Source organism: Lactuca virosa, chromosome 1 (assembly GCF_052849685.1).
Source record: "Lactuca virosa cultivar CGN04683 chromosome 1, Lactuca_virosa_CGN04683_v6, whole genome shotgun sequence".
Classification (NCBI taxonomy): domain Eukaryota; kingdom Viridiplantae; phylum Streptophyta; class Magnoliopsida; order Asterales; family Asteraceae; genus Lactuca; species Lactuca virosa.
Window position 1 is genome coordinate 116,979,879 of NC_136426.1, and position 27,694 is coordinate 117,007,572.

Here is a 27,694-nt window from a genome sequence, read left to right on the forward strand (position 1 = left end):
ATCATCAAGCTTATCCGACCACTTCTTTCTATTACTTCCAACCGATCTTTCTAATATTCTCTTCAATGCCCGATTTGTAACTTCAGTTTGCCCACTTGTTTGAGGATGATAGGATGTTGAAAATCTATGGTGGACACCATATTTTTGCAACACCTTAGCTAACTGATCATTTGCGAAGTGGGTGCCTCGATCACTAATTAGAGCCTTTGGAACTCTAAATCTTGAAAATAAGTTTTTGAGGAAACGTACCACTACTCGAGCATCATTTGTGGGTAATGCTTATGCCTCCGCCCATTTGGATACATAATCAACTGCTACCAATATGTATTTATTTCCCTTTGGCATTGGGAAAGGTCCCATGAAGTCAATTCCCCAAATATCAAATATTTCACAAACTTGAATGCTATTTTGGGGCATCTCATTTCGTGATGAAATGTTTCCCGACCTTTAGCATGAATCGCATTCTTTGACAAATTTTGTAGCATCTTTAAAAATAGTAGGCCAATAAAAACCCGAATCAAAAACCTTCTTTGCCGTATATTGCGCTCCATGATGTCCTCCGGTGGGCCCGCTATGACAATGCTTCAAGATTTCACGACTTTCCTTCCTGAATACACATCTTCTTATCATACCATCAGCACAGCTACGAAAGAGGTATGACTCATCCCAAAAGTAATACTTAATTTCTGAAAAGAATTTCTTCTTTTGTTGGTGGGTCAAGTCGTTTCGAATGTATTCACTTGCTAAATAGTTAGCTATATCTGCAAACCATGGAATCTCTCCTGCTATAACCAATAAATATTCTTCGGGAAATTCATCTCCAATCTTGTTTTCTTCTAACTCCTCCAAGTGTGGGTTTTGGAATCTCGATAGATGATCGGCAGCCACGTTCTCCATCCCCTTTTTATCTCGTATTTCAATGTCAAATTCTTGTAGCAGCAACACCCAAAGAATCAACCTTGGCTTAGCATCTTGTTTAACAAAAAGATACTTAAGGGCATAATGGTCGGTAAAAACTATGGTTTTTAACAAAACCAAATATGAGCGAAATTTATCAAATGCAAAAACCACTGCTAGTAGCTCCTTTTCTGTAGTAGTGTAGTTCTCTTGTGTTGGGTTCAAGGTCTTACTTGCATAGTAGATAGGCTGAAAAAGTTTATCAATTCTTTGTCCCAAAACAGCTCCCACCGCAAAGTCACTAGCATCACACATGAGCTCAAAAGGAAGACTCCAATCTGGAGCTATCATAATAGGTGTAGTAGTCAACTTTTCCTTCAACAAATGAAATGCATCAATACATTCTTTAGAAAATTTGAATGGGGCATCCTTCAAAAGAAGTTGAGTCAAGGGCCTTGTGATCTTCGAAAAGTCTTTAATAAAGCGCCTATAAAATCCTGCATGGCCTAGAAAGCTTCTTACCCCCTTGACATTTGTTGGAGGTGGTAATTTGGCTATAGTATCAACCTTCGCTCTATCCACCTCTATCCCCATCCTTGAGACCTTGTGACCTAACACAATTCCTTCCTTCACCATAAAATGACATTTCTCCCAATTGAGAACAAGGTTGGTCTTCTCACATCTTGCTAGCATTAGATCCAAATTGGACAAACAATCTTCAAAAGAGGACCCGTAAACCGAGAAGTCATCCATGAAAACCTCCATAAACTTCTCGATCATGTCATGAAAGATAGCCATCATGCACCTTTGGAAAGTGGCTGGTGCATTGCATAACCCAAAAGGCATGTGTCTATATGCAAATGTTCCACTTAGGCATGCACCTTTGGAAAGTGGCTGGTGCATTGGAATTTGAAAGTACCCCGAGAAACCATCAAGGAAACAATAATAAAGATGACCGGACAACCTCTCGAGCATTTAATCGATGAATGGTAGCGGAAAATGATCCTTGCATGTTGCATCATTAAGCTTTCGATAGTCAATACAAACGCGCCACCCGGTAACTGTCCTTGTTGGGATCAACTCGTTAGCTTCATTGGTGACCATTGTCATTCCTCCTTTCTTTGGCACAACATGTACTGGACTCACCCATGTGATATAAGATATTGAGTAAATGATACCAGCATCTAATAGTTTCACCACCTCTTTTTTAACTACTTCTTGCATGTTTGGGTTGAGTCTTCTTTGGCGTTGTACTATGGGTTTAGCTCCTTCTTCAAAATTGATCTTATGAGAACAATGGGCTGGACTAATCCCCTTGATATCAGTGATCTTCCATGCAATGGCACCTTGTCTCTTCTTTAGAACTTTAACTAGGCTTTCTTTCTCGTGTTTTTCTAGGTCAGAAGCAATGATTACTGGCTTTTGTTGTTCTTCTTGTAAGAATCCATACTCCAGGTGTTCGGGAAGGGCTTTCAGCTCGAGTTTTGGTTTTGCGTCAGCCACCACGACGTGGTGATCCTGCCACGTCGTGGTGTCGTGGTTTTTAATTCCAGATCGTGAAAAAAACTTTGCCACGTCGTGGCATCCTCACCACGTCGTGTTGCCTCTTCTGTCTCTTTTATTGCTTCATTATACTCGCCTTCTTCCAATAACTTCTCTAATTCTTGTAGATCGATTTTGGGATCAAAATTTCCTTCATCAAGCACCATAAATCCCTCATTTTGTTCTTTCCAACCCGCTAGCTCTTTTTCCAGTACTTCATCCAACACATCAACTGAAAACGTCGTATCATCACTCATCCTTGAATGTTTGATCGCCCGATTAACATCAAAAGTCACCGCTTCTTCTCCAACACGTAATGTAAGCTTGGATTCCCTTATATCAACTAATGCTCGGGCGGTGCTCAAGAATGGACTTCGAAGAATGATCGGGACTTGTTCATCTTCCTCCATATCCAAAACAATAAAATCCACGGGGAAAACGAACTTGTCAACTTTCACTAGCAAGTCCTCACAAATACCCCTTGGAAATGTCATATTTTTATTGGCCAAATGAATAACCATGTGGACCGGTCTTGGTTCGTGAAGGTCGAGCTTCTTGAAAAACGAATAGGGCATTAAGTTAACACTTGCTCCCGAGTCAGCTAGAGCATGACTAGTTGGAAGATTTCCAAATTGGCATGGCAAGGTTATACTTCCTGGATCCCTCATCTTCTTTGGTAGCATGTTTAACATAGCAGCAGAACAATTTTCATTCAACACTACCTTAGATAGCCCCTTCATCTTCTTGCGGTTTGTTAACAAGTCCTTGAGAAATTTGGCATATTTCGGCATTTCAGCTAAAGCCTCAAGGAATGGAATGTTGATTTCAAGAGATTTTATGTAATCTAAGAACCTCTGGTAATCTTCAGCATGCTTCTCTTGAATTGCTCTGCTTGGGAAGGGAAGTGGTGGAGGATATGGCTTCACCGGTTTGGTATTTTTCTTCTCAGTGTCTTGCCACGCTGTGGTAGATTCACCACGTCGTGGTGATTGCCCAGACTCATTTTCTTTATTTTCTTCTTGTCCTTCCTGTTCCGCTTCTGGTTTGTTTATGTCAATAGGGGTTAAGTGAGTGATAATTTTCCCACTTCTAGTGGTGATGGCTTGAATGTCAGCTCCTCTCGGGTTTTGTTCGGTATTTCCCAGAAGTCCTCCCGGTGATCTTTCATTTAATTGGCTTGCTAGTTGCCCGAGTTGCTTCTCTATAGTGAGGATTGAAGCTTGTTGATTTCTAACCAGTGCTTGTGTATTTCTCATTGTCTCTTGTTGTTCCCTCATGAATACTTGTTGTTCTTTTATCGCTGTTTCAGCTCCTTCGTGCCTTTTTTCAGAAGCGGATATAAATCGGGTAATCATATTTTCCAAGTCAGATTTCTTTTCATCTTGTGGTTCCTCTTTTTGGTAAAACCCTCTTCCTTTTTGTTCATATTTATCTTCCTTAGCCTTTTTGTATTCTTCATAAGGTATCCAATTTTTCTTGGGTTTTCTCTAATTGTCATCAAAATGATCACCGCTCGAGTAGAAAGCTTGAACCTTCCGGTTTCCATTTTCATCAAGGTCACAGTCTCTAGTCAAATGAGGCCCGTTACAATTTTCACACCCAACCCGAATAGCATGGATTGTTTGATCCATCTTAGTCATTCGCCTATCCATGTTGTGCAACATTGCCAAAACTGCCGCCATATCCTCCGAAGCAGCATTAACCGATCCCTTTGTTAATTCATTCCTTGGATTATGGTATTCTCTAGAGTGTTTAGAGAATTCTTCAATTATCCTTTTTATCACAGGGGGTGCCTTCTTTGTGAGTGGTCCTTGAGAATCAAGGAGCTGCCTAGTTGTCACATTTACTCCATCATAGAAAATGGAGACTTCTTGTTGACTGTTCAGATCATGATGTGGGCAGTTTCTCAACAAACTCTTGTATCTTTCCCATGCCTCATAAAGTGACTCTCCAGGTTGTTGCTCAAAGTTGGCTATGGCTTTCTTCAACTTCGTTATCTTTGAGGGTGGGCAAAATTGATCAATGAGTTCTTCTTTCATCTTGGCCCAAGTTGTAATGGATCCGGGAGGAAGTGATTTTAGCCAATCTCTTGCGTCCCCCTTGAATGTAACGGGTAACATACGAAGCAATACAGTTTCGCGAGACACATTTGGAACATTGAAGTAGTCGACTATGTCGTTGACCTCTTCTAGATGTTTGTACGCGTCTTCGTGATCCTTACCGTAGAATGGGAGTTCCTTAAGTTGTGTGAGTATGTGGCCCTTTAGCTCGAAGTTGGCATTTGCCGGAATCGCGGGTTGCACGAGTCCTGGGCCGGTGTCTTCATCCATCTTCTTCTTCCACTCTCCCATGCGAACTTCGTTGATGTTAGCCATGGTGTTGTCGGGTTCGTCTTCTAGGTCACTTTCGTTATCAAATGTAAGATCTTTTTCGTCTCCTTCTGTTTCGTATTCGGTGTCCTCCTTCTTCGGGTCTTCGTCCGCCAAAGAGATGTTGGATCCTCCTGATTTATTGCTCTTTTTCTTGGTAAACACAGATTTGAGATTCTTCAAAGGAGAGTTCTTCGAAGTTGCGGTTTCTCCAACGGTTTTGCCTTTGTTCTTCCTTAAAGTAGCTTCCGGGTCTTCAAGTGGTGGGATCAAAGGTGTATTTCCTCCTCTGGTCATAAACGATCTGCAAATAAACAAAGAAAACACGTAAAGAAAAAAAACAAAAAATAAAATTCCTACAGTAGCTATACCACGACGTGGTGAACCTAAAATACGAAGATACTAAAATGAAAATTAAAAACTAAACTCCAACAGAAAATAGTCCTAAAAATAGCAATATAAAGTAATTAAAACTGAACCGTTCCCCGGCAACGGCGCCAAAAACTTGATGTGTAATTTAATATGCTTATATTTTATTCAAGTTAATTTATAAAAGTAATTTACTTTATTAGACTATTAAACACACTAGGCAGTGTACCTAATCGTGCAATAGTATAGCAATGGTAAGAATGAGTGTCGAACACAAGGAACAGTGTTTAGATTGCTTTATTTTACTATTGACTAATTAATAATTAAATTAAAAGAGGGATTATTTTCCTAGTTTTGCAATACTACATACTTGATTTACTAAACTAACTCAAAAATTCACTTAATAAAACTAGAACTAAAACTAAGCAAGTAAGAAGTATGAATTACCAAGGTAAGAAAGAGACTTTCGTTCAGCTTCGGATTTGTTGTTATTATGGTTGTTTCATAGAAGTGCAATGGATTTAGTTTCTTTGGCTACCGATTCCTAAGATGACCAAATTGGTATTCACCAATTTAATCCTTTAGCAAACTAGCTTATTTATTCGGTGATCAAGCGGACAAACTTACAAGTTCACTAGTGTTCAGTTCGAGTTGCTTAGACTTATAATTAATTGATCAATTAAATTTGTTGATTCAATTTTATATATGATTTATCGTCATATATTGGCTCATATACTTTTTTACCCACTTTTCTACTTAACCCTAGGTTTTAATCAAAACTCTAGTCCTACGATTTTGCAAATCACAAGATCATAAGATTCAAATTCAATTAAGAAAAATAGTCATTCTAACCTAATCAAATTCAGCAATAAGCAGATAAAAAGCAGTTATCAAAAGTACTTGAGGTTCTTTAATAAGCAAAAGTCAACAAATAACCAAATAACTAAATCCTAACTACGAAATCAACCATGTTTAGTCAACTCATCCTAGCTAAACGAAAGTCATGAGTGTTTAGCTCATGATTTCAGCAAACAAAGTAATAAAATCGAGATTCAAAAGTAAAGGCATAACTATTCCTAATGAAAAATCAAAAAGTAGAGTTTAGTTGCCTTTGATCTCCTCCTTCTAATGATTGTGATTGAATTCCTTGCTTCCAATGCTTAATTCCAGTGCCTTTGCCTCAAAAAGCTTGGAATTCTCCAGAGCCAAAAGTTCCCATTTGGAGGTTTATGTGAGATATCTATACTTTTTCCGAAAGCAGGGCACCACGTCGTGGTGGGTCCACCACGTCGTGGTGATTGTGTTTTTCTTCAAGATGCCACGTAATCTCCAAGTCATCGAATCTGATCGGGAATCTTCAAGATGCCACGTCGTGGTAGGATCACCACGACATGTTGGGTGTATTTTTCTTCATTTTACTACTTTGGTTCAATCTTCCATCTTCTAGCTTCCTTAATCCAGCTTCCAACTTCCTTTTTGCTCCAAACAAGTCTTTTAGTCCCTACAACACAATTCATGGCAAATTAAGTATCTTTTGTTCTATTAAGGGCATAAAAGTAATTAAATATTAATGTATGTTGTATAAATATGTGTATAAATATGCACATATCAATCCTTTGAGTACTTTGGCTTCAAGATCCTCGTTGCTCAGGGGCACTTCCTTCACGTCTTTCTCCCTTGTTTCTATAACATGTCATGCCCCCTGCCTTAATTGCTATGCTTGATGGAGTTTCGTCGCAGGTTTCATAGATGTTTTATAACATTCCTTTGACTCTTGTTGATCTCCCATGATCTTCACTGTTTCCCATAGAGTAGGCATCTTTACAAACTGATGATATGTTGATGGAACTGCTTTCATCTCACGGATCCACGGTCTACCTAATATCACATTTATAAGAAGATAACGTGTCAATAACACAAAAAATTTGTATAGAGTTTACCACCTCTATGTATATTGGTAGCTTTATCTCCCCAATAGTATGTATCGTTTCTACGCTAAATCCTATGAGGACCGCGGATCTTTAGATTATCTCCGATTCCGTGATGTTCATCCTCTTCAGTGCGTCCAAGAGTATGATGTTGACCGAGGATCCTCCATTATCCAGGATTCTTCCGACGAAGTGGTTGGCAATGTACAGTGTTATCACGACTCCATCTTGGTGAGGATCTTGGATCCCTTCCCTATCCGTCTCGTCAAACGTGATTTCCTTTTCATTGCTAACCGGGGTATTCTTCCGTGGTCTATCCTCCTTTTCTATTTTAGAGACCTTGGCATGTCTTTTAGCCTGAGAATAAGAAGTACCACAAATGTTAGATCCGCATGAGATAACGTGAATTATCTTGGTGTTTTGGGGGTGGAGATCCTGGTTTCTCCAGGATCTTGTGACCATCCTAATTGTTCTCCTTGGACTTTTCTTTCTTTCTTCCGAGGATTTATTTAAGATACCCTTTGCTAAGGAGATAACAGATCTCCTTTCTTAGGGCTATGCAATCCTGCATCATGTGACCGAAATCTTCGTGGTAAGCACACCATTTGGATTTGTCTTTCCAACTGGTGGACTTGTTATCCTTCTTTGGCCACCTTGCTTTGTCTTCAGGATCCTACATAGCATATATTAAACCTGGAACATCCACTGAAAAACAATAGTTAGTGATATTAGGAGGTTTCTCTTTCTCTTCTTCATCTTCGAGGGCATGAACCCCGTGATGATTTGGTTTGGAATAGGCCTTCGATTTGTAGAATCTTGGAGCCGAGGATTCGGCCTTCCTATTGGGATTCTCCTATTGACTTGAATAGTTTCTCCTCTTTTGGACTTCTTTATCCTCTTCAAGCCTTATGAACCTCAACACGAGATCTTCGGAGAAGGGTGAATCCTTATTTAGACCCATCTTGAAGGCCTCTACAACAGTCGCCATGTCAATTTTAGGGATGCTCAAAGCTTCCCTGCTAACCTTGTTGACAAAATCCATAAGTCGTTCCTTACGATCCTGAACCACCCGAGAGAGATCACTAGTGATCTTCTCGAAGGTTCTGCTACAAGAAAATTGGTTATTGAAAATATTGACTAAGTGTGCAAATGAAGTAATAGAATAGGGAGGAACGTGTAGTATCCATTTAAGAGATCATCCCGTGAGGGTTGAACAAAAGCCCTTGCATAGGCAAACTTCCTTCAAGTGCACTGGGATGGGAATGATCTCCATCTTTTCTCGGTATTATGCCACGTGCTCTTTAGGATCCGTAGTTCCATTGTAAGGCTTCATGCTAGGATTCTGGAAGCGTTTAGGAACTTCGGTATCGACTATTGTAAGAGAAAATCTCGATATCTTGTGACTTGTTGGAGATGCTTCTAGTATGGGTTGAACTACCCTGGGTACGCTTGAGATCATCTGTCTCAACAGTTGAAGTTCCCTAACCATGTTTGGACTTATTCCTGCATCAACATTCATAGAGTTAGTATTGATAGTATTGTTGTTGAAGAAGTTACTAGAATGAAGGTTTCTTGGAGTATTGAAAGGCTCATCGAGATCATGATCATATATGCTCGATTGTTCATAGTCGTCCCCCAGGGTGACGCAGAACTAGCATGGAGTTGTGTTCCCCTGGTTATTTCCAGAGGATCCCGCATTGTCGAAGTTTAGGATCCTTGGTTGTACAACTGTGGGCATCGTTTCCTGGGATTTCTGAAATTCTGCCTTCATACTCTCCACTCTCTAACTAGTGTTCTATTGTCATCTTGCTGCTGATTCATCTGCTGCGTCATTTTCCTCATCCTAGCGAAGAGTTCGGCAGTAGTGACCGAAGCAGTCGGATCCTGGAGTCCTATGATCCCAAACTTCCTTGGTTAGTGACCGGAGGGGTGTTTTTCTTGGAAGTGTCACACGCTTTCCTCTGACCATGGGGTCCACTTGGAGGAGGTGGTAGGTTTTTGGTGGGAATGGAAGGAGTGGAGGATGAAGAAAGCATCGGTTGTGTAGACATGATCTTTTGAGGATTTTGAACTGTGCAATAGAGAGGTTGTGATGTTCGAATTATGCAATAGAGAAAGATAAAGAGAATGACACGATTGTTTATAAGGAAAGCCCTTGATCCTTGCTAGGATCTCCGGCACAAAACCTTGGGAGGTGATAATGATTACCTTCCTTGATAATTTTATTAATATAAAATGATGATTACAGAGAGTATTTTAGTAAGAACAAGTGAAAAAGTTCGTAGAGTTAGCTGAGAGTCAGTAGTGTGTCGTGTGCGATATACTTGTGTCAGTTTATAGTCTAAACTAACTTACAAGATGTTCGATATTCCTGGGATCCTCTATGACCAACTTTTTGAACGTTGATTGACTTGGTATTCTGGATATTTAGCATAGTTGAGACGAAAATCTATTGGGAATAAGTCTTATTTTGACTATTTCTGCACATGTGTTAATTGAGAATCAAATATAACCGTTATAAATGTTAGTAAATAATAATAACGGTAATAGTCGGGATCCTGAGATAGTTGAGGATCCTGAATATCTGATGAGGTTTAAGGATCCTGAATGCTTTGAAGATCTTGGCACTAACAATATATATATATATATATATATATATATATATATATATATATATATATATATATATATATATATATATGGTTGATATATTTTAACAACCAATATTTTCTTGAGAAACCGAGAACTCAATCTAGACTACTTGATCAAAAAGTTTAAAGGCTAGGAATTTCGAAGTCAAGTTTGTAATTAAAAAAAATATATAATGGCATAAGTGTTTTTTCATTTATAATCATAGGGGTAATTTTGGTAAAAGAAATAAGGGATCCCAGAAAATAAGCATACCAAATTTCACATTACAAAAGAAACTTTCCCTCTAGCAATCTTATGGTTATGGTTTTCGTGAAAGCATCTTTTCACAATACAACAACAAAATCATAAAAATGTGGAAGCTAAGTTTTGTTTTGAAAACCTTAACATAACATTGAATGGTTAAACTGAATATAATGCCTCTCCGTGAATGTTCAAATATCCTAATCATACTCGTTCCATGCCCTTCGAACCTGAAGTACACTAAACTAAAAACATAAAGTAACAAACGTAATTCTATAACTCAGTGAGTATTGGCAACATTCACCCATTATACAAGTCATATGAAATACACATAATAACACAGCGACATCAATCAATATCTCATATATTACTTTACGTTTTATCTCATAAGATATGCTAGCACAGATAACCCCAATCTACTAGATTCCCTTTCATAGAGGCTTTTCTCCAGTACACGTAACATTGACTACTTCCCTTTATGAGAGGCATATATATATATATATATATATATATATATATATATATATATATATATATATATATAACACATAGTCCACGTAATAAGTATGTTAATGAGAACTGACCTATATATCTGACAAGCTAAAATCCACAAAACAAAGCTAGTGGCTTTGAGTCTTCCTTAGATGACTACACGATAATTTACACCTCCTTCAAGACCCAACCCAACACATTATTCCAAAACTCATAATTGGTCAAAAAGTTAACATCAACAGTCAACATGCCACGACCTACATGCTGGTCAGGCTCCGATCATGGCACGAAAAAATAGTCGTGGATACCAACAAGCCCTCGCACCCTGGGCCTACCCTAGTTGCACTGAGGTCCCCTGGTAGAACTCTTAATTCGCCAAGCACTTATTCGGTCGAGTCCAAGTGTCATACTTTTCAGAAGGCATTAATTGTCTCTTGTAACTCGTAAAAATCATAACTTTATGGACATACATGACCAGTGCATGACTCACACTATTCTAGATTAACAATGGTGAAAATGAGGTGTTACAATTCTACCCCATTTATATGGATTCCGTCCTCGAAATCCGCCTTGCATATAATGCAGAAAAAAATATTTTAAGCAAATCCTTTATGCTTTCCCAATGCTATTCACTGAAAAGACAAATTACCAAAATAGATTCAGAGACCACTCGAAACTCATATGACGCCGTCCTTTAAACCCATCCAGTGAACTGCCACAAGCCGCAATAACTACCTTTTCCATCACAAACGGTCGATTCAATCACCGTGCAGAGTCACTCATAATGGAAATCCGGACACTGTTACCATAAATTTACTCATACGATAAACTAAACAAGAATAGAAATTCATTGGCCTGAAAACTCTAGAGTCATGCCCTAAGACTAACGATCAACCACTATACATATACATCAACTAAACCCTTTGGCGAGAAGTACCCCAACTACGAAGAAACAAGTATCCGAAAACATTACAACCAAACAAATTAACAACTTCATAAATCCAAAAACCATGCCCAAAAGGGTTTTTGATGCACACTTTACTTCCTAAAAAGTCATCATAACACCATGATCCAATAAGCATAACAATAAGAGAAACAAGTATCCGGAAACATTACAACCAAACAACTCGACAGCTTCATAAATCCAAAAACCACACCGAAAAGGGTTTCTCATGCACACTTAAATTCCTAACAAGTCATCATAACACCATGATCCCAAAAGCATAACAATAAGAGAAACTTAACCTCATTTCATGTTGAAGGGTCCAGTTAATGGTTTGGTCTAGGCTTTCATTGTAATAGTTCAGTATGAGTCTTTAATGCATTTTGTGGGTTGTTTAGATGTTTACGGTCGGGTAGTGAGTTTACGGCCGTAAGCACGTTTACGGTCGTAAACCCAGTTTGCGGCCCAGTCGAGTATATATAGTGGAGGTGTAGGTCTTTGTCTAGTTGTTGATACCAGAGAGTTTACGGTGTACTGTGTCGAGTTGTACCAGACGTTTTATGCTATAAACGTGTGTAAGCTTGATTTCTTTTCTTCTTCTACTTCTATTGTGATTGTTTGTTGCTTGATCATTGGTAAAGATCCTTTTCAGGACCTTACAATTGGTATCAGAGCAAAAACCGGTGTCAAAGCTTCATTCAATCGAGTTTTCGGCTGTTTAGACTGACATTCCTTATTGTTCGAGATTGGTTTTAGTGTTTTCGTGGTTAAAGGGACTGAATCTACACCAAAAACGCGTTTTTGAAGATCTTCTGGGAGTTTACTGCCGACCGTAAACTCAGTTTACGACTGTAAACTCAAGAACCTTAAACAACCGTAAACTGTGAATCTTCATTAACCGTAAACTAAGCTTCAATAACCGTAAACGCTTAAATCATAAACGTCCAAACCGTAATCATCCAAACCGTAAACCCAGTTTACGGTCGTAAACACTTCAACCGTAAACCCAGTTTACAGTCGTAAACACTTCAACCGTAAACCAAGTTTACGGTCGTAAACTCATTAACCGTAAACGCAGTTTACGGTCGTAATCTCATCATCATCAACCGTAAACTCTTTTCTGACTTTAATTTGCTTTAATTTCAAATGGAATCTCAAAGTCAAACTCATTTTCACGAACTTGATACTTTCATGGGCATAACTACGCGCATTCCCAGATTAATGTCCGCAGATGGTTTTCCTGAGTGGAAATACAGGATTGAAAAATACATTAAACTGAAGGACTTTAAAGTCTGGAGAAGCATTCTTAGAGGCCCTGTTAGAATCATTATGACAGTTGGAGGACAAGTGATTGACAAGGTTGTTGAAAACTACACAGATGAGGAGTTTGAGAAAGTTGAAGAGCAGGAAAGGGCTTTAGCCACTCTAACCATGACATTATCTCCTGATATTGCTCAAGGTTTCCGAGAGTATACTTCAGCTAAAGATTTGTGGGAAGCCTTAATTGAGGTATATGAAGGCAATGAAGATATGAAGGAGAGTCGCCAGGACATGTTGAGACAAAAGTTCAATATGTTCAACTACATTCCCGGAGAGACTCTTGAGGCACAGCTGCAGCGGTTCACAACTCTCACCACTGACATGAATATATCTGGGATTTTCTTGACCAAGTCAGAAATTAACAAGAAGCTTTTGAATGCTCTTCCTAGATCATGGGACATGAATGTTGCTGTGATTAAGAAGACCAAGGATCTAAATCGCCTCACTCTTGCTGAAATCATGGCGATCATCAAAGCTTGTGATATTGATGACAAACAGAGAGAAATTAACCATGTGAACTCGTACTCTACTGCGAATCTTGGAATCTCATCCAACAATGCTCTCTCATTAATCATGACTTCCTCAGGTCAAGTCTTTGCTGCTCAACAACGTCAGATTCAGAACTTCGCTGCTGCATCGTCCATTCCTCATCCTCAAAGCCAGCCATTTGTCACTCCACAAGTTGTTCCCCCTCCAAATGTGCCAGTTGTAGCCTCTTCCTCAAACACGAAAGACACTGATGAAAATCTGGCTCTAGCCACTGGGCTTGTTAACTGCTACAATGCCTTTGTAGCCGGAGAGCTTCCACCTCAGCTGCCATTTGCTGACCTGGATCAGATTCATCCAGAAGACGTGGAAGAGATGGACATTACATGGCAGATTGCTATGGCTGTTTTCAGGGCCAAGCAGTTTGCTAAGAAGACAGTGAAGAACAACTGGGGCATGAATGCAGACAAGAAGGTGGGATTTAAGAAGGGCATGGTGCGATGTTTCAACTGTCACGAGCCGGGTCACTTTGCTCGTGAGTGTCCAAAACCAGATTATAGGACGAACAACAACAAGACAATGGTTGCAGTGGGAAACAACCGTGCAGGTGTTGCGGTTAATGGTGAGACAGCTATGGTCGCTCAGTCCTTTGACTGGGAGGACCAGATCCAGGCTTTGAATATTTCAGGGCCAGAAAATGCTCACCTAGCTCAAATTGATGATGATCCCCTGAAGAATGATGCAGCTGATCCTGAAGCAGAAATGATGGAGCTGTAGTTTGCTCTGATGGTGTCTTCTACTTTCGAGCCCAGGAAGAATGAGGTAAATTTACCGTCTTGTTCTCAGGCATGTAATGAATATGTTAAACTTCTTCATGATGAAATTCAATTATTACGTAGAGAAGTAGAGGACCTTAGATATGAGGGCTATCAGCTTAGGAAAGGACAAAAACCCCTTAAGGCCCAGTTAGAGACAAAAATAAAAGATTTTAAAAGAATTCAGACAGAATACAGTAAAAAATGTGAGCTTTATGATTATGTTAAGAGACAAAATGATGAGTTAATTACCGAGCTTGATAGATTAAAAAGACAATTTGAAACTGCGAATTTTGATTTTAGAAAATTTGATGGATCAAGCGAGGCAGTTGCCAACATGATTGATCACTGCATGCAGTTCAAACGAAACCAACAAAAGGGTTTAGGATATGATAGTGTACCTCCTCCTTATAATCATACATATCAGTATCAACCCCTATCCAAGGATGATATTTCCAACGAACCATTTATGGTTTATGGCAAGCCATCTGGTTTCGTTTCAGGAGGATTTATTAATGTTGAAAGTACTAACATTTCTACTTCCCCTGCAGATCAACCCTTAGATCAGGCAAAGCGTGAAGCTGGAGAATCTATTTCTGTTTCTGTTTCTGATTCTGATATTTTTGTTTCAAATGAAAAAGTTTTTGTTTCTGATGTTAAAACTGAGAATATTTCGTGTGATGTTTCCACATCTGCTACTGTTGAACTTAATTTCGTTGATATGTTTGATGAACTATTTGGTAATTCTGATGCTTGTGATTCTCATGAAAACCCATCAATTCCACAAGTCACACCATCTGAGGCACCCTCACTTATCTCACAACCTATTTCTCATGCATGTTCTTCTAAGAAGAGTAAGAGTGTCTGTCAAGAAAATAAATCTGAAAAATGCAGTACAAGTTCAAATAATAAACTAATTTGTTTTAATTGTGGTGTTGGTGGTCATATAGCTAGGAATTGTCAAAATAGGATCTTTGTGAATTATATGTCACCAAGAGGAGAGAACGGATCTCGAGGAAGGTCTTTAATTAGAAAATCCTCAAGAACTCGTTCTCATAATGATGATTGGAAAAATGATCGAAGCAGAAAAAGGGCTGTCTTTCAAAAGAATAAAAATGTTTTTAATAACAAAGCTCCAAATAGTTTGCCGATACCGAACAAGGCTCCGTCAAGATTGGTTTCGTCAAAAAGCAATTCTGGATCTTCAACTACTTCTAGTAGAACATCCAGAAGCTCTGTACAAACTAATAAGAAACCTATTTCAAAACCACCTGAGAATGTTATCAAACCTAAATATCATTGGATGCCCAAATCTATTTCCAATCCATCATCATCATCCTCTGAAGTGATTAGAAATGAGGATCCTAATTTGAAAACATTAAAGGATAAATCAGAGAAAGCGAAAAGGAAACCCAGGACAGTAATGACCTGGGTTCCCAAATCTAAATGATCCCGCTCATTTTGCAGGGACAGTTGCGGAGGAATGTCGTTCGTCCTTGGTACGTCGACAACGGCTGCTCCCGGCATATGACAGGAGACATCTCCCAATTGAGCGACATTCAATCTTTTAATGGGGGGTATGTTTCCTTCGCGGGCGGAGATGGTGGCAAGATCACTCAGAGAGGAACCGTTACAAATGGAGTGCTAAGCTTTGAAAATGTCAACTTTGCTCCCAAGTTAAAGCATAGCTTGTTGAGTGTTTCCCAAATTTGCAACAAAGGCTATTCTACCCATTTTACCGATAAAGAATGCATGATTCTCAAGCCAGGCATCGTCATCTCAGAAGAGTGGATTCTCGTCAAATCTAAGCGGGATGGGAATGCTTACATTATTGACATGAACAATAACATTCCTGAACAAGTCACTTGCCTATTTTCAAAAGTGTCCGAATAAAATGCAATGTTGTGGCACCGACGACTCGGTCATGCTAACGCAAAAAACCTGAATCGCCTTGCTAAGAATGAGATGGTCCGAGGCTTACCTGTCAGAGACTTTATTACATTTGAGAAGTGTGTATCCTGTGCCCAAGGAAAACATCATAGAAAACCACACCTGCCAAAGCAAGTTAACTCAATCAGTCAGGTGCTCCAATTATTGCATATGGACTTATTTGGTCTGGTCAACGTCCTGAGCATCAACAGAAGTTCGTACTGTCTAGTTGTGATCGATGATTTCTCTCGTTTTCCGTGGGTCTTCTTCTTATCCAACAAAGCTGGGGTTGCTGATCTGATAAAGAAGTTCATTGTGATGATTGAGAATCAAACCAACAACCAGGTGAAGGTGCTTCGTACTGACAATGGAACTGAGTTCAAGAATGCGGTTCTTGACCATTTTTGCACATAAAAGGGGATCGTGCATCAATACAGCTCTACTCACACGCCTCAACAAAACGGCGTTGCTGAAAGGAGAAATAGAACTTTAAAAGACGTTGCAAGGACAATGCTTTGTGATTCTAAATTACCTGTTTTCCTTTGGGTTGAGGCGATTAACACTGCTTGCTACGTGCAGAATCGTGTTCTAATCAACAAAGCTCAGATGAAGACACCGTACGAGATTCTCTATGGACACAAGCCTTCAGTAAGCCATTTCTATGTATTTGGCTGCCCTTGCACACTTCTTCACTTGGAATCCAACCCTAAATTCAATGCCAAAGCCGATGATTATTATTTTGTAGGGTATGCTGCGCGCACCGCATATAGGGTTTACAACAAGAAGACTAAGCAGATTGTCGAATCCTACGACGTGCGCTGGTTGGAGGAGAATGAAACAGACGCTCGAGTGGGTCCTGACTGGTTATTTGACTACACATCGCTTTTCAAATCCTTAAATGTGTCTTCAGATGGCTCAAATGGATCCTCTTCTGGTTCGAAGATTGTTTCTGAAGACGAAGACGAAGAAGTTGTTTACAGACCTCCAACGGTTGAGGGGCAGTCCTCTGCTCCATCTGAGGGGGAGTCTTCTGCTCCACCTGAGGGGGAGTCATCTAATCGACTTGATAGTCCAGAGTCTAAAGTTCAAAATGGAACTCCTGATGCTGATGCTACACCTCTTACCCTGTTGAAAGAGAGTTCATGTCTAGAGATGCTTCCGCTGTCACTCCAACTTTTATGGAACTACTCTTTCCTGAAGAAATTGCTAATGAGTTTGTAGCAGATTCATCTAATGTGGATCAATCAGCAAATGATGGAGGTTTCAACATCCACACTCTTCCTGTTTCACTTAATGACATCAGCCAAGACATACCTTCAAGAATTCAACGCGATCATCCGATCGATAACGTCATTGGCTAGCTGGGTGACGGAGTTAAAACTAGAAGTCAGAGTGGAGATGTCAATGCATGTCTCTATTCTTGCTTTATATCTGAAATAGAGCCCAAAAACGTTGAAATGGCTTTGAATGAGCCCAGCTGGGTAGATGCGATGCATGAAGAGCTAAATCAGTTTGAAAAGCTCGGGGTTTGGAAATTGGTTGAGTTACCAAAGGGCAAAAGGTCTCTTGACACACGTTGGGTCTATCGAAACAAGCAGGATGATTTTGGTGTAATAGTGCGCAATAAAGCAAGGTTGGTGGTTCGCTGGTTTCAACAAGTTGGGGGTCTTGATTATACTGAGGTTTATGCTCCCGTGGCTCGCTTGGAGGCTATTCGTATCTTCCTTGCATATGCTTCCTACATGAAATTCACGGTTTACCAAATGGATGTCAAGACTTCCTTCTTGTATGGCAAGGTGAAGGAAGAAATCTACGTTGATCAACCCCCTGGGTTCGTTAACTCAATGTTTTCTAATCATGTTTACAAGTTGGACAAGGCGTTGTATGGGTTACATCAAGCTCCTCAAGCATGGTATGCGACTCTAACAAAGCACTTGCTCGAGCATGGATACTCTCGCGGCATTATTGATCAAACTTTATTCATCAAGCATGTTGGTAATGATCAGTTTCTAGTCCAGATCTACGTTGACGACATTATCTTCGGGTCTACCAGTCCACAGCTATGCAAAGAGTTTGAAGGCGTGATGAAAAAGCGGTTTGAGATGAGTTCACTGGGTGAAATGACCATGTTTATGGGGCTTCAGGTCAAACAAAATTCAACCGGAATCCTGCTACATCAAGCTAAGTATGTGGAGGATATTCTTGAGAAGTTCGGGTTTCAAGACGTAAAACCTGCATCGACACCAATGGCCGAAAGACCCCTGCTGAATCCAGATATTGATGGTGAATCCGTAGATCAGACACACTACAGATCGATGATCGGATCGTTGTTGTATCTTACTGCAAGTCGTGCCGACATCATGTTTGCAGTTTGTCAATGCGCTCGCTATCAGGTTGATCCTAAACTTTCACATCTTATTGCTGTCAAAAGGATTTTTCGGTATATCAAAGGCAGCCCAAAATTGGGTCTTTGGTATCCGAAAAATTCTAAATTTGATTTATATGCTTTTGCTAACAGTAATTATGGAGGCTGTGAGCTTGACAGGAAATCTACATCAGGAGGGTGCCAATTCCTTGGAGATAGGCTGGTGTCGTGGCAGTGCAAGAAACAGCATAGCGTCTCCACCTCAACGGCAGAAGCGGAATACGTTGCTGCATCTGCCTGCTGTTCTCAAGTTATCTGGATCCAACATCAGCTGTTGGACTACGGTTTGAATTATCTAGAAACCCCCATTCACTGTGATAATGAGGCCGCAATTCAAATTACTAAAAATCCTGTCCAACATTCCAAAACCAAGCACATTGATATCAAAATTCATTTTATCAGAGATTGTTATGAGCGCTCGCTCATCCGGCTACAACAGGTTCCCACTGCTAATAATGTGGCGGATCTGTTCACCAAGCCTTTTAACAAAGCTCGATTTGATGTACTTGTGGGATTTTTGAAAATGATTCGTTTTGAGGATTAAATTTTTGTTATTAATTAGGTTAGTTTAAATTTGCGCAGTTTAGTGATTTCATTCTCACCCATGCACAAATTTAGGGGGAGAAATAAACAAAAACCAAACAAAAAAATTGAAAAATTAAAAAAAAATCCAAAAACATTTTGTTTCTGTTTTATTTTTTCTTCGGAACAGTTTTGCTTGTAGATATGGTAATGGGAAATGATATTATCAAGTGATAACAGGCAATCTGAGTCTGCGTAACGTTCTCAAAATTAAATTGTCTATGCTCTGTGTTGGATGCGCTGGTAGGCACGAAAGATTCTAAATGGACTAGACTAGGCATAGTTGAACTTAAGGAATTCATAGACTTGACAAATCTTGATCTAGTTAGATCCGTTTAGCCTGACAATACGACGCTCAGATAGGTTGAGCAGGGAGATTAACACGGGAATCTACTGGTTACACTAAAGAACTCGTATCCGGAACTGTGGATTAACTTTTCCTCGATGTGCGGATTCTGTCCTTAATTCTGGTATTGATGGGGTGACTGGGGAATTCCGATAAATTAGGTCTGTAGAAGATTATTTTCTTTCTCTCTATCTGTTAGTCATATGTTGCCTCCTCTGCGTGATTGAAATACATCCGACCTGGACTGCAACATATGCAATTCTATTTCTCTGCATCTTCTATCTATGCAATTCTTTCTATCTGTTAGCCATATATTGTCTCCTTTGCGTGACTCATAATCCGACCTGGTACACAGTATATGCATCATTCTTTTTCTCAATCCCTTTAAAACTTCAGTTAGTCATATGTTTCACCCTCTGCGTGATTGGAAGAGATCTGACCTGGGTGTATAGCATATGCATTCTAAATCTATCTTCTCTATTAATAATTGTCTGCTCACCCGATGTAAGGAGTATTCTGGAAGTCCTTGATTACTGGAGCATATCATGAAGCGGGAAACATGTTCTGGTACAACTAAAACTGAACACTTACAGATTGTCTGTAGATCTCGCTGCTCAATTTTGGTGGACAACAATATCCCTGGTCGTCGTCAGCTGAATAGTCCTTAAGAAATATTATCTAGGAACTTAGGATCACTTTGTCTTGTAACTAATGGTATGTCCTAATTTTGTCACAATTTTTTGTGTTTAAGTGGACCACAATACCAGCGATCGACCAGACAAAGACATGAAGATAAAGGTACCGACAAGTGGATTAAGGCTGTCTAACAACTTTGATCCCTGTGTCACAAAAATTATACTTCGTGATTGTCGAGATAAATTTTAGTCTGCGTTTATCTTATCTCAATTTTATTTTTTAATTTTATTTTATTTTATTTTTATAATTGTGAAAAATTTAATTTTTTTTTAATTCTTTAATTCTTAAATTTTAGAAATTATTTTATTTTATTTTTAGTTTAATTTTAAAAATCCTCAAAAGGCTTTATTTTTGAAAAATTAATGGGGATTTGGACTGTGCCTTATACTGTGTGGGAGACAGGTAAAATTCAAAGGAGGTATAAAAGGTGGAGTTTACTGCTGTAAACCCTTTCCACCTCACTTTTTATCCTTTCAGCCGCAAACTCTCTCCACTCTCTCTCATCCTCGAAATTTTTTTGTGAGGTTTTGCAAAATCATTTAGTCCACATCAAAGGTATGCTAAAACCGACTGAGGATATGTGGTTTGTTCATCGATTCGACTGAAACTGGAGGATTAATCGAGGTTTTTGTGTTCATCGGCGTTTACGGTTTAGGGAGGGCTTACGACCGTAAACGGTCTGAGCTTACGGTCTAGGAGCTTACGACCGTAAACTCCGTTTACGGTCAGGAGACTACTGTAGTGGGTTTACGGCCGTAAACCAAATCTAGACCGTAAACCCCACTTTGACCATTTTGACCGTAAACCCTATTTGAACCGTAAACCAAATTTTGACCATGTTTGACCGTAAACTCCAAATTTTTGATCAAAATATTTCTTTTTAAGGCCAAAATGAAATTGATTAATTAAGAAAACTTAAAGCTTTAATTGTTTAAATACTTTGTTTTCTTACTTGGCCTGGTTTAGTGCAGATCAATGGCAAGTCTTAAGTTTGCTGGCATGCATAACCTGGCAATTGTACTGGATGAACCTCCTGCTGCTCATGGAGATTTCAGGTCGATGATATACAGACTGAGAGAATGCTGCCTTGCTTTTGCCATTACTGTGAATCCAGTCATCTATCAGAAAAATGTGAGGGAGTTCTGGCAGACTGCTAGGATGACATCAGACAAAGGAGCAGTTACCATTGAAGCTATTGTGAAAGGATGCAAGATTACAATCACTGAGCAGTTCATCAGAGAAACATTGCTGATTAATGATCAACCTGATTTTCCTACTGAAATCGGGATTGATGATGTACAAAAGATTCTCAAGAAGATGGGGTATGAAGGCATCTACCCTCCCACGGTGAAAAAGCTTCTACCACCCTACTGGAGATTCTTGGCGCATGTGTTCGTGAGCTGTATGTCGGGCAGAAGATCAGGTGCTGATGAAATCTCGCTCAGGAACACAGGGGCAATTGTATCACTGGCTGCTGGTATCAAATTCAACTTCTCAAAGTTCATATTGGATGAGTTCTTAGTAAGCATCAGATGTTCATTGACATCCAATTTCCTGAGATGGTCAAAGATGGAGACACACTGGATATAAAGTCATTAGGCCCACACACGCTTGGTCTCATTAAGCAGAATCGAAAGGGCAAAGTCGTCTTCCAAGGATTACATCCTCTTGTGAAGTTCGGAAAATTTGTTGAGATAAATGAATCTTCCGAATCTCACGGAACGTCTGACAAGATGTCATCTGAGCCCACTTCTTCTGAAAGAGTCATTTCGGAAGATGATGTTATTACAGTGTCAGATCGTGCTGATGAAGAAGAAACTCCAGCTGCTAATGCACAAGTAGCTGAGGAACATGAACTGACATCTGTTCAGGTCCAAGGAGATTATGATAAGGGGTCTTCAAAAGGCAGAACGGAGACTGATTTGTATGAAAACCTCGATCTCCCAGGGTTCTATAACGATGAAATTCCTCTAAATTTTGGTAGTAATGAAGACTTCATGACCGGTGAAAACCTCAACACGCTACTTGACAATATCGATGAAGTTGCTCATCCAGCAACAGAGATAAGGGAAAATGAAGACGTTCTCGAAGCCACGCCTCCTCTTACCAATCCAATGGCGGAAATAGAAATTCCTATGGTGACAGTGTCAGGGATTCCTTCCCTTGATGTTGTTTTACCTACATCTGAGCCATTGGAAAGTGATCGCACAACTTCACAAGCCTCTCAACCTCCAACAAAAAGATGAAGACTCAACCCTAGACAGGGAATTCCTGATTTGGGTGTATTTCAAAGCTTTACAACTCCACCAACAACAACTCCTGTTATCGTTTCATCTGAACCCGTCAGTGAAGGTCCTAGTACCTTCTATGAAGCTGGTGGCTCTTCCTTACACACATATTTCTCTCCTCCCAGGCCAGACCATGATGTTGCCTCTATTAAGCTAGCCAGGTTCTTGGCCGAAGAACAATTCACAATGCCTCCCTCACGTGGCAAAGGAATTTCTATTGGAGGTGGCAGCTCAGGAGAAGAGAATCCTTCAATACTTGGACTTCAGAAGGAGATTGATGCTCTGAATCAGAAAAATATTGATTTAGATCAGAAAAATATTGAGCTGGATATCAAGGTTGCAAACCTTCAGACAGAAAATGCAAAGCTCAATATTCAAGTTGCCGAACTTATTGAAGATAAAGCTCTGAAGTCGAAGCAAATTACTGATCTTCAGACGCATTTCGGCTTGTTGACCTCCAGCTACTACGATCTTAAGAAGAAGCTGGAAGAAGATTTTGGCGACAAATTCAAGTCATCTGTTGATGAGCCAAAGATCTATCTTCCTGATCAAGATGCTCCCATAGTTCCACAACCTACAAGAACAACCACCATTGTTGACCGTTTTGAAAAGGAACCGGCTCAGGCTCCGAGTGTAGTGGCATTGAAACGTGCTAAATTGGCCAAGTCAGCTGAAAAGGGTCAATTTGTATTCAAAAGGAGCGCAGATCATAATGCTCCCTGGGATCAATCAAAGATCACCTTTACGGATCTGGGAGAACATCGTTTCAGAGAAGTTTATGGTGATAGGTCAGGAATCATTTCTTGGGGATTCCATGACACTATGAACATGTGGATGGTGAGAAGAAAGAGCGGCAATAATGAAATGTACAAAGATGCTCACGATTTCACTCTTTTACTAGGGTTGATCTTACGGAGCTGTCTAATGCTCATTTCTCAAATCCATCAAACAATCTCAGGGCGACTCAGTTCAAGAAATTTTTGGAAGATCAAGTGGCTAAGGGCTTCCCTTCAATGAAGACTGCAGAGTCTATCATCAAGATTTACCCTTGCGTCATTGATCCCAAAACAAGTCAGCCACTTCGGTCAGTGATATGGCCCGCTACTGCTCAAGTAAAGCAGATTCCCGTTCTTCAAAATCATCCAGATGGATCTCTCGCATCCATGCAATACTGGGTGTTTGATGAATCTACAGCTTCTGATGTCATCAAGCTTAAAGACGATTGTATCCGCTTGTATGACAAGAGGGATTTGCTTCAATTTGGTAAGTGGGATATACATCAGTTCTCCATTCATCAGATCAAGGTGGCTGAAGACCTTTATGAGTCCGTTGCAAAGGAGTACACTTCAATGGTTGCTGAGATTATCGAGAAAGAGATGTGGAACGGAGCTATGGGAAAATCTGATGTGATGGTGGTCGACAAACACTGAGTCCAAGCTAGCACCAAACCAAGGGGGAGATTGAAGGGTCCAATTAATGGTTTGGTCTAGGCTTTCATTGTAATAGTTCAGTATGAGTCTTTAATGCATTTTGTGGGTTGTTTAGATGTTTACGGTCGGGTAGTGAGTTTACAGCCGTAAACACGTTTACGGCCGTAAACCCAGTTTGCGGCCCAGTCGAGTATATATAGTGGAGGTGTAGGTCTTTGTCTAGTTGTTGATACCAGTGAGTTTACGGTGTACTGTGTCGAGTTGTACCAGACGTTTTATGCTATAAACGTGTACAAGCTTGATTTCTTTTCTTCTTCTACTTCTATTGTGATTGTTTGTTGCTTGATCATTGGTAAAGATCCTTTTCAGGACCTTACACATGTAACATACCCCTATGGCACATATCACAATATTGTCCGCTTTGGGCTCCCGGCGCGAAAGATTCTCAGCGGGTCACCTATCCCTAAATTGTTCTCGTCTGGGCACACATAAATACAGAGTTCTTATGGGATTTGCTACCCTCACGACTTTAAGACACATAGTGACAGGGAAGGTATCTACAACCCTTATAAGGAAATGTTTCGTTCTCCTTCTCAGCCAATGTGGGATCAGGTGCAACCCACCTTCACCCCCATTATATGGTTCGACGTCCATATCGAACATATCGTCCCATTCCTGGGTCGATATGTTTGACAGGGACGTCGAACCATATAATGGGGGGTGAAGGTGGGTTGCACCTGATCCCACATAGGTTTGGAAGGAGAACGAAACTGCAACATCCCGATATTTAGGTACTTCTAAATTCATCCCTATAATTTTATTATATGACATTTTGGTCTAAGTCCAAGGGAAGGTGCCTTGAAGCCCTAGTGGCAATATTGTAATTTTGGGTAGGAGGAGTACGCTAAGCATACATGAGGGTACGATGAGCGTATGTACACTGGGCGTACTAATGTCAGGAGGAAACCCTAAATTTTAGGGTTTGTGAGGTTTTTAGGCATCCTTTTGGCTCATTTGTCTCCACCTTTTCAGCCTCCACATCCTTTGAGACGTTTTAGCAAAACCCTCGCCCCTTAATGTGTGTTTTGAGCTCAAGAGTGTGTTTTTGGTGTGTTAAAGGAAGAAGAATTTGCATCAAGAAGCCTTGAAGTGGAAGAAAGCTTGTGGATTTGGGATCTTTGCCCTATTGTGAAGCTCCAGAAGGTATATAGTCTATACCTTGATGTCTTGGTATTTAGATCCCATTTTTGGAAGTTTTATGTTGCTTTTCTTATCCCAAAGGTCCCATTTTGTAGATGTTTGGTTATTGTCGTTTCGAGCTGTCCTTCCAGACCCTATGAAGGGTCCTAAGCCATAAAAATGAGGTCCTAATGGCTAGAATTGGCCCATGCATCTTGTAGAAGGTCTTAATGGATTAAGACCATGTGTTAAGGACATTTTCGACGTGTAAAGTCATAAAGTTGGAGACTTTATGACTCTAGGGTGCATTTGGACCATAGATATGAAGTGTGGGCTTGAGTACTTAAGCCATTAAGAAATTAATGGAGTTTTGGATTTTACGAGGTTACACCCCACATAGGTGGGAGTCTGACCCACTTACTCGGTCAGCTACACCGTAAGCTGGTCAATGCAAGGCTTCGTGCACCTCTAGTTTACGCCTCCCGTACTCGCATGAGTCAGCCCTTGTTGAGTTGACTCAGTTCGGTTGACTCGGCTGGGTTGAATCAGTTGGTTTAGTGGGTTTGACCAGTTAACTTTGAGTTTGACCAAGTTTAACTTTGAGGGCATTTTGGGTATTTTGGGATTTTGATGGAATTGGTCACTTGGTGGATATAGGCATTGTGTAGAGAACTGAGATTCAGAGTCAAGCCTCATCATTTTTGTTCAACTACATGGTGAGTTTTCCTCACTGTACTTTCGGGTCGAAGGCACCAAGGCGGACTCTTTGGATTGTTATCCTGGTTTATCATATGAAGTGTAATGTAGTGGTTAGTTAGATCTATACCCTGGTAATTTGGGTATTAGTATGCGATTGTGATCTGTGAATCTGTTTGTTTGTTTGATGTCTAGTTAAATGTTCATTAGTTATATGTATGTGGACATGCCATGGTTGGTTGGGTTGAGACGATCCTGCTTTATGCTGAAGGCCAAGACACCCGGGGCGGAGCGGATAGACTGTAGGTCCTGCGAGGTGGTCCTGTCAGGCCGAAGGCCCAGAGAGCAGTCTAGATAGGCTGAAGACCTGTAAGGTTGTCCAGTCATGTTGAAGGCTCTGTATGGATTCTGTTTGTTACTGTTATATGTTAGCATGTGTTGGTACTTTGGGGGAAAGCTTACTAAGCATTGGCTTACAGTTTTGGGTTATTTTTCAGGTACCTCAGATGATCGCAGGAAGGCGAAACTCTAACATTAAGCATGTTTTGAAAACTAAATTGTAAACAATGATGTTTTGTGGGTTTTTTTAAATGTTTAAAATTTTCATGAATTTTATGGTCTTACAGAAACATTTCCTTATAAGGGGTGAGGAGACCTTCCTCGTTACAACACATTTTAAAGTTTTGAGGGCAGCAGATCCCATATGAACTCTTCAGTTAAGCGTGCCTAGGCGAGAGGAATCCAGAGATGGTTGACCCCCTGGGAAGTTTTCGCTTCGGGAGCCCAAAGTGAACAATATTGTGATACGTGCCAGAGGGGGTGTTACATGTAATGTCTAAACCTTTACCCCATATTAGGCTTACACCGTTCTTAAAATGTCATCAAAAGGTACTACCGTGAACCTTCTGGGTCAAAACTCTCATAACCAATACTCCTCAACTTTTAACCGAACTCGTACTAACAACTTTCCTAACAACCACGGATCTTTAAATGCAGGAATTCAAAAGCAAAATTTTGATGTATAACCATAACTTCTGAACTACATAACATTTACCAACACATGATTTAAAACTTTAACGGTTCAACCAACATAAGTGCATTATGTTGGACACGAAACATCATGACACCCTCTAACCATTGGAAAGATAAGCACACGATAGGAAACTTTCTTGCCATTATCCCCACATGGGCTTGAAGACTCATGACCAACACCACGATGGGTTGATAGGCACATGCCCATTATCCCACCGACATGTAGGAACCCGGTTACCCACCCTCACCAACTTTGACAATTAACCGAACACATCTTGCATGACTGAAAAAGGACAAATCATAGCCTTACATACGTACTTCATCACTATCGAATAAGACGCATCCAATAACATCCTCAAAGAAACTTGCTAAAAGAATATACTAGTCATAATGTTCTTCAACATTCCTTTCCTTACCACACTACCCGACAGGTGAAGTACTCTACAATCTGATATCTTACTACATCAAAAGTTCTCAATCCTTCTCATAAAATCCAATTGGATTCTAAAATGATATTACCCTAAGGTATAAATATAGAAGATAATCAATCCACTAATGCTAACATTCTTATTAGCCATCAAGACAAGATTTCAAACCTTGGGCAATCTACTGGTATTTCCGACAAGGCTCAACTAACACATGGAGACTCCCAAAATTATCCATGACACTGCTGACTGTACCTAGATCCGAACGGTAACACTTGATATGGTATGTTCTTAATCAACCCTAATTATTGAAAGTGTTTCATTTTTGTCCTTGGGTTAGTACGCGGGGCGTACTAGCTGTTTTATGATCTCGGGTGTCGGCCTCATACGCTGGGCATATGAGGGTTATGTTGGGCTTACGCGGACCAGGGGAAAACCCTAATTTTTAGGGTTTGTGCCCTATTTAAGTCTCATTAATTAACCTCATGGACATTTTAGACCACCCTCCACCCTTTGAACACCCTAGTTCGTCCATTGCATTTGTGGGGTGCTCGTGTGCTCTTGTTTTGATAATTAGAGGGTTTTGTGCATCTTGAAGTGGTAGAAGAAGAAG

At 40.1% G+C, this 27,694-nt stretch overlaps 1 non-coding gene across 1 annotated transcript; it reads left to right on the top strand.

Annotated features, from left to right (window-relative positions):
• The first annotated feature begins 4,323 nt into the window (after positions 1-4,323).
• On the top strand, positions 4,324-4,430 carry LOC145151736 (small nucleolar RNA R71). Its single transcript, XR_013732293.1, has one exon. It is a non-coding gene; the product is annotated as a small nucleolar RNA R71 (small nucleolar RNA).
• Positions 4,431-27,694: the final 23,264 nt, after the last annotated feature.